Genomic DNA, 8,300 nt, shown 5'->3' on the forward strand with positions numbered 1-8,300 from the left:
TTTTTCATCCTTTTGATTTTGTTTGATTGATTCTTGATGTCTCATAGAGTTATTAACTTCCACTTGTCCATTTATAATTTTTTTAAACATCATCTCATTATTTATTTGCAACATTTCCCTCACTAGATCTTATTCTTACAAACTTTACACATATAGTCCATTCTTAGCTGTGCATATGTGTTTCTCCTCTCATACACACTAGCTTTGTTACCGGGAATGTCACTTTGCCTCTTAGTTCTGTAGGCATCTTTCTGATACTATGTGTGTGTATATGTATATGTGTATATGTATGTTTGTATGTATGTGTATGTATACACACATACATAGTTTCACTATAGAGATTTCACCTTTAGCCAATAGAAACAAACAAAAGCTTTTTTATATAACCAAAATTAAGTTTGGTTGAGCCATTAAAAGAATATATATTACATATGTGTGTATGTATGTATATGTGCATGCATGTATGTGTATCTATGTGTGTATGTATATATATTTCAGAAAAAGTACATTGGTAAAGGAAATTTCCTTACCTAGGAGAACAATGAAATCACAATTCTAGTCTCTATCCCTAACCGTTATCTGTTCTTGTGATCTACATTCCTCACTGATACCCTCTAAGTGTGGTAGCAACTTTGTGTTGCTATATTCCACAAACCCACACTCACTTCATTCCTACTCTTTTCTCTCATTTTTTCCTCTCTTGTACTATTTAGTGACCAGAAATAATTAGATCCAGGTGTGGGGATTGAACTAAATTTTAGAAATCAATCATCAGTTCTTCAGAAATTAGGACAAAGGTTTCCTGACTCCCAGACCTTTATTCAGATCACCATGATACATAGTGTTTTGAAACTAGAGGAGTGTCTGAGCACCAGATTCTTCAGGGAGAAAACCAGACTATTCGGATTCTGTAACATTCTGATTTCACAACCTGCACTGAGAATGCTAGCTGGGATTTCACCTCTTAGCTACATAACACACCCCCAAAAAAGCCTTTTTAATAAGTAAAATGAAGGTTCATTGATCCATTCAAAGAATACATTAGAACCAGTGTATATTTAAAAGAAAAAAAAAAGAATAATGCCAACCTTGACCTGAAATCTATGATCATCACGGTCACAATGGTAGATTTACAGATGAGAAATGTTCAGCTGCAATAGCTAGAAGGAAGAAGAAAACACCTTGGTGCATACCTGAGTAATAAGATAAAACATTTAGAACTGAAAGGTACTTTAGGGGTCATCTCATCCAACCCCATTTATGCCACAGATGTGAGAAGTGAGGTCAGAGATGCTAATTGACTGGCCACATCACAAGTAGTTCCTACAAGAGCCAAAATTTAAATAGAAATCCTCCAGCTCCAAAGTTGCTGCAGTTCCTGCCATGCCATACTTTCTCTAGGCAGTGTGAATGATGGCCTTCTCATGCTTCTCTTGCTTCTTGTATCTTAATGTCAAATTTTCTATTCAACTCTGGTTTTTTCAGCAAGAATGCTTGAAAGTCCTCTATTCCACTGAATGACCTTATTTTCCCCTGAAACATGATACTCAGTTTTGCTGGGTAGGTGACTCTTGGTTTTAATCCCAGCTCCTTTGCCCTCTGGAATATCATATTCCAAGCCCTTCGATCCCTCAGTGTAGAAGCTGCCAGATCCTGGGTTATCCTGATTGTGTTTCCACAATATTCAAATTGTTTCTTCCCGGCTACTCATAATGTTCTCTCCTTAATCTGGGAATTCCAGAACCTGGCTATAATATTCCTAGGAGTTTTCTTTTTGGGATCTTTTTCAGGAGGTGATCAGTGGATTCTTTCAACCTCTATTTTGCCCTCTGATTCTAAAACATCAGGGCAGTTTTCTTTGAGAACTTCCTGGAGGATGATTTCTAGGTTCTTACTTTGGTCATGGCTTTCAGGTAGTCCAATAATTTTTAAACATCATCTTGATTTCTCATAAAGTCATTAGCTTCCATTTGCTCCATTCTAATTCTGAAGCAATGATTCTCCTCAGTGAGCTTTTGAGATTCTTTTTCCATCTGACAAATTTGGCTTTTTAAGGCATTCTTCTCCTCATTGCCTTTTTGAGCCCTCTGGTTCTAAAACATGAGGGAAGTTTGCCATTTGAGTCAGTCTGTTTTTTAAGGTATTATTTTCCTCAGTCAGGCTGTTGACTCTCATTTCATAATTTTCTAGCATTGTTTTCATTTCTCTTCCCAATTTTTCCTCCTAGGAATATTATAGCCTCCACATGCTCTGGCAAGCTGGTCACATACCCCAGGACCTCCACCCTAGACTGCAATCCAGATCCAAGAAGGTTAAAGCAAGAGCGATTACCCCTCAGACTGGTGCTTGGTCCCCCTACACTCTGCAGGCCAGGAGACGAAGCTGCCACATGATGCTGGCTGGCTGTGCCAGTGTCTCAGCAGCTTCTCACCCTGGGGGGCAAAAGCCATGCACTCCCACTTACTGGGTCCCAAAGTCCAGACTGCACTGACCTCTTACTTTGTCCTTTGCATCTATGTGTTGATAAATCTGGAAACAGCCACAGCTACTGCTGATCTGGAGTCCCTCTGGCAGGCGGCTGGTCAGGCCCGCCCTGGAGCTAAAGCCTCAATGTGGGGCTGGGCTCAGCTCCCAGAGCGCTGAGCTGGATTCCTGCCAGCCTGCCACGCTGTCCTCAGCAAGAGATTAGCTTCTCTGTATCATTTTGTGGGTTCTGCAACTCCAAAGTTTGCTTAGAGTCCCCTTTTTACACGGATTAGAGAAGGTGGAAGCCGGAGCTGTGGAAAGGTCGTGCTTCTACCTCCATTTGTAATTTTTAAGGAATTATTTCCTTCAGCTTTTTTAGCTTCCTTTTCCACTTGGCCAATTCCACCTTTTTGAGGTGTTTTCTTTTTCCAGCTGTTGGCTCTTTTTTCATAATTGTATTGCATCATTCTTATTGCATTTCCCATTTTTTCTGCCTCTCTTGTTTAATTTTTAAACTTCATTTTGAGCTCTTCCATGATTTCTTTCTGAGTTTAAGAGCAATTCCCATTTTTGCTTGGAGTTTTGCCCATTGGTGTTTTGATATTGTTGTCCTATTCTGAGTTTGTGTCTTTATCTTCCCTGTCACCATAATAATTTTCTATGGTCAGATTCTTTTTTGTTGTTTTTTGCTCATCTTATCCAGTCTTTTTCCTTATTTTTAATTTTGAATTCTGCTGCTGGAGTGGAAGGGGCACTGTCCCAATTTTCTTGTGCTGCAAGCCCTGGCTATTAACCTGGTGTTGCACTGGTGTCGCCCTGAGGCCCAAGGGGACCTTGTTTCTAGTGCTGCACTGAGGAAGTAGGTTGGGGAGGTGGCTAGCACTGCTGGAGGTAACTGCATTAAAAAGTGGTAATCATCAAAACAATCTGATGCTGTCTAAGAAATAGAGCAGTAGATCAGAGAAATATGTTAGGTACATAATACCTATAAGTAAATTACCCTAGTAATCTAGTATTTGATAAACATAAAGACCCAAGTATTTGGGACAAAAGCTCATTATTTGACAAAAACTTCTGGGAAAACTGAAAAACAGTTTGGCAAAAACTAAGTATAGACTAACATCTGTAGCAAGTAAAATCAATAATAAATGCCTTGGATACTTTGTTTTGCATTGCCTTGCCAAACATCTATCATTTTAATGGGAAAAGAAGGAACTGTGTGATTTACAGTAAGAATATAATCGGGGGGGGGGGGGGGGAGGGGAAGGGCAGCTAGGTGGCACAGTTAATAGAGCACTGTCCCTGGAGTCAGGAGGACCTGAGTTCAAACTGGCCTCAGACACAAAACACTAGCTATATGGCCTTGGGCAAGTCACTTAACCCCAACTGCCCTGCCTTCCTCCCCAAAAAAGAGATAAACATATAATCTCAGGTGAAAGCCTGTGTAAAAGAAACTAAGATGCAGTCCTAGGGAAATCTCTGTGTTAAGTTAATCTTAAGAGTAGAATTATAGGGAGTAGAAACAAGACCTCTGCGTGCCTCTGGCTCTCACCACCTCCAATCCATGTGAAAGGGGACTCTTGAACAAACTTTAAAGCTACAGAACCCACAAAATGACACAGAGAAGCTAACCTCCTGCTGAGGACAGCCTGGCAGGCTGGAAGGAATTGGCCAGTGCAGTGCTCTGGGAGCTGAGCCCAGCCCCACAAGAGCAAGATGTTTTAGCCCCAGGGCCAGCCTGACCAGCTACTGGCTGGAGGGACTTCAGATGACCAGCAGCTGTGGCCATTTACAGAATAATCAACACATATATGCTAAGGACAAAATGAGAGGTCAGTGCAGTGTGGACTTTGGGACCCAGTAGTTGGGAGTGTGTTGGTTTTTGCCCCCAGGGGGAGAAACTGCTGAGGGCTGTGGTGCAGCCACCTCCATGTGGCAGCTTCAGCTCCTGGCCCAAAGAGTGTAGGGGGACCAAGCGACCAGTCTGAGGGGTAATTGTTCTTGCTTTAACCTGCTTGGATCTGGATTGCAGTCTAGGGTGAAGGTCCTGGGGTGTGTGATCAGCTTGCCAGAGCATGTGGAGGCTTCATAGAGGGCACCCAAATAGTACCTCCCACAGCTGAGAAAACCCCAGCATTTCTATGAAGCTCCCCTGTCTGGCAGAAGAGTCCTACTGTGGCAAAAAAAAAAAAAAAGCCCAAAAGTCAAGTAATTGAGTGGTAAAATGACCAGGCAAAGGAAGCAAAGCAAACAGAAGAATCCAACATTAGACTACTATTTTGGGGACGAAAAGGATCAAAGCATGGAACAGGAGGAAAACAGTGAAGTCAGAACTCCTGCACCAAAAGCTTCAAAGGAAAATACAAGCTGGTTACAGGCCATAGAGGACCTGAAGAAGCAGATAAGAGAAGTGGAGGAAAGATTGGGAAGAGAAATGAGAATGATGCAAGAAAATTATGAAATGAGAGTCAACAGCCTGACTGAGGAAAATAACACCTTAAAAAATAGACTAACTCAAATGGCAAAAGAGGATCAAAAAGGCAACAAAGAGAAGAATGCCTTAAAAAGCCAAATTTGCCAAATGGAAAAAGAATCTCAAAAGCTCACTGAGGAGAATCATTGCTTCAGAATTAGATTGGAGCAAATGGAAGCTAATGACTTTATGAGAAATCAAGATGCTGTTAAACAGATGCAAACAAATGAAAGAATAGAAGGCAATGTGAAATATCTCATGGGAAAAACCACTGACCTAGAAAGTAGATCCAGGAGAGATAATTTAAAAATTATTGGACTACCTGAAATCCATGATCAAAGAGAGAACCTAGAAATAATCCTTCAAGAAATTCTCATAGAAAACTGCCCTGATGTTTTAGAACCAGAGGGCAAAATAGAGGTTGAAGGAATCCACCAATCACCTCCTGAAAAAAGATCCCAAAAAGAAAACTCCTAGAAATATTATAGCCAGGTTCTGAAATTCCCAGATCAAGGAGACAATATTACAAGCAGCCAGGAAGAAACAATTTGAATATTGTGGAAACACAATCAGGATAACTCAGGATCTAACAGCTTCTACACTAAGGGATTGAAGGGCTTAGAATATGGTATTCTGGAGGGCAAAAAAGCTGGGATTAAAACCAAGAATCACTTACCCAGCAAAACTGAGTATCATGTTTCAGGAGAAAATATGGTCATTCAGTGGAATAGAGGACTTTCAAGCATTCTTGATGAAATAACCAGAGTTGAATAGAAAATTTGACATTCAAATACAAGAAGCAAAAGAAGGTAAACAGGGAAAAGAAATCATAGGAACTTATCAAAGTTGAACTAGTAACATTCCTACATGGAAAATCAATAATTGTAACTGATGAAACTTTTCTCAGTATGGAAATAGTTGAAGGGAATAGAAATATATATGTAATGTCTATATCAGAAGGTATACGGGCATATGAATACATATGTGAATGTGTGTATATATGTTTACAGGTATACATAGATAGAGGGCACAAGACCAATTTAATAGGAAGGAATGATACTTAAAAGGTGAAATTAAGAGGTCAAAGAGGAATATAATGAAAGGAGATGGGAGAGACAGAATGGGGTAAACTATCTCATAGAAGAGGCAAGGGAAAATGGTTACAATGGAGGGGAAGAATAGGAAGGCAAAAGGGAATGGGTCAACCTTATTCTCATTGAATTTGACTCAGGGAGGGAATTAAATACATGCAAAATAGGGTATCACACCCTACAGGAGAGTAGGGGGGAAGGGGATGAGAGACGGAATGATGAAAGGGAGGGTAGGCTGGGGGGGGAGGGAAGTTGGAAGCACCCACTTTCGAAAAGGGACAGGATCAAAGTACAGAATAGAACAAGTGAGAGGTGGGATAGGAGGGAGGGGAATATAGTCAGTCTTTTACAATATATCTACCATGTTAATGTTTTGCATTATCTACACATGTACAACCTATACTGAACTGCGTATCTTCCCAGTAAGGGTGGGTGACAAGGGAGGAAAGGAATGAATCTGGAATTCAAAGTCTTAAAATCAAATGTTAAAAAAAATGTATATATATATACTATTATTAATACTATTTTACATGTAATTGGGAAATAAGATATACAGGCACTGGGGTATGGAGATCCACCATGCCCTACTGGAAAAGTCAAAGGGGGTATGGGAGAAGATATGGGAGAGAGTAGATTGGAGGAGGGGATATCCTGTGGGACTGCTATTTTGGGTGGTGGGTAGGGGAAAAATGGGGAGAAATTTTTTAACTCAAAATCTGGCAGAAATGAATGATGTCAATCAGAAGTTAATAAAAAATGAAATAATAATAAAAAATAAAAAATTTTCATTTGAAAAATGAAAAAAAGAGTAGAATTATAATCATATAATACATTTTTGGTACTCATAATTAGGTTTTTTCTCTCTTTTTATCGTATTGACTAAAGGTCTATCCATTTTATTGATTTTTTTGTAATACTAAATCTTTATTTATTTATTAATTCAATAGTTTTCTTAAATTCAATTCTATTAACCTCTCTTTTGGTTTTCATTATTTCTAATTTAGTATTTAATTGGGGATTTTCAATTTGTTCTTTTTCTAGCCTTTTCAGTTGTATGCCCAGTTTGTTGACTTCCATTTTCTCTATTTATGTATGCATTCAGGGATATAAAACTTCCTCTAAGAACTGCTTTTGCTGTATCCCACAAGTTTTGGTATGTTGTCTCATTTTCGTCATTCTCTTGAATGAAGTTACTGATTGTTTCTATAATTTCTTATCTGACCCAATCATTCTTTTTTTTAATGCTTTATTAACTTCTGATTTACATCATTCATTTCCACCAGATTTTGAGTTACAAATTTTCTCCCCGTTTTTCCCCTACCCACTGCCCCAAAATAGCAGTCCCACAGGATATCCCCTCCTCCAATCTGCTCTCTCCCATATTTTCTTCCATACCCCTTTCTACTTTTCCAGTGGATCTCTATGCCTCAGTGCCTGTATATCTTATTTCCCAATTACATGTAAGATGGTATTAATAATAGTATATATATATATACACACACATATAAATACATATATATGTATATATATATATATATATATATATATATTTCAATATTTGATTTTAAAACTTTCAATTCCAGATTCATTCCCTTCCTTCCTTGTCACCCACCCTTACTGGGAAGATACGCAGTTCAGTATAGGTTGTACATGTGTGGCTAATGCAAAACAATAACATAGTAGATATGCTGTAAAAGATTGACTATATTTCCCTCCCTCCTATCCCACTTGTTCTATTCTCTACTTTGATCCTGTCCCTTTTCAAAAGTGGGTGCTTCCAACTTCCTTCCCCCCCAGCCTACCCTCCCTTCTATCATTCCCCCTCTCATCCCCTTCCACCCTATTCTCCTGGAGGGTGAGATACCCTATGTAGTGTGTATTTCACTCCCCACTCAAGCCAAATTCAATGGGAATAAGGTTGACCCATTCCCTTTTACCTTCCTATTCTTCCCCTCCATTGTAACCATTTTCCCTTGCCTCTTCTGTATGAGATAGTTTACCCCAATCTGTCTCTCCCCATCTCCTCTAATTATATTCCTCTCACCTCTTAATTTCACCTTTTAAGTATCATTCCTTCCTGTTAAATTGGTCCTGTGCCCTCTAAGTATACCTGTAAACATATATACACACATTCACATATGTATTCATATGCCCATATACCCTCATATATAGACAAATATATATATTTCTAATCCCTTCAACCACTGAGAAAAGTTTCATAAGTTACAATTATTGTGTTTCCATGTAGGAATGTCAATAGTTCAACTTTG

The sequence above is a fragment of the Petaurus breviceps genome, unplaced genomic scaffold (genome assembly GCF_028583685.1).
Source record: "Petaurus breviceps papuanus isolate PSGF00001 unplaced genomic scaffold, PetGlider_PUasm1.0 90865, whole genome shotgun sequence".
NCBI classification, from domain to species: Eukaryota; Metazoa; Chordata; class Mammalia; order Diprotodontia; family Petauridae; genus Petaurus; species Petaurus breviceps.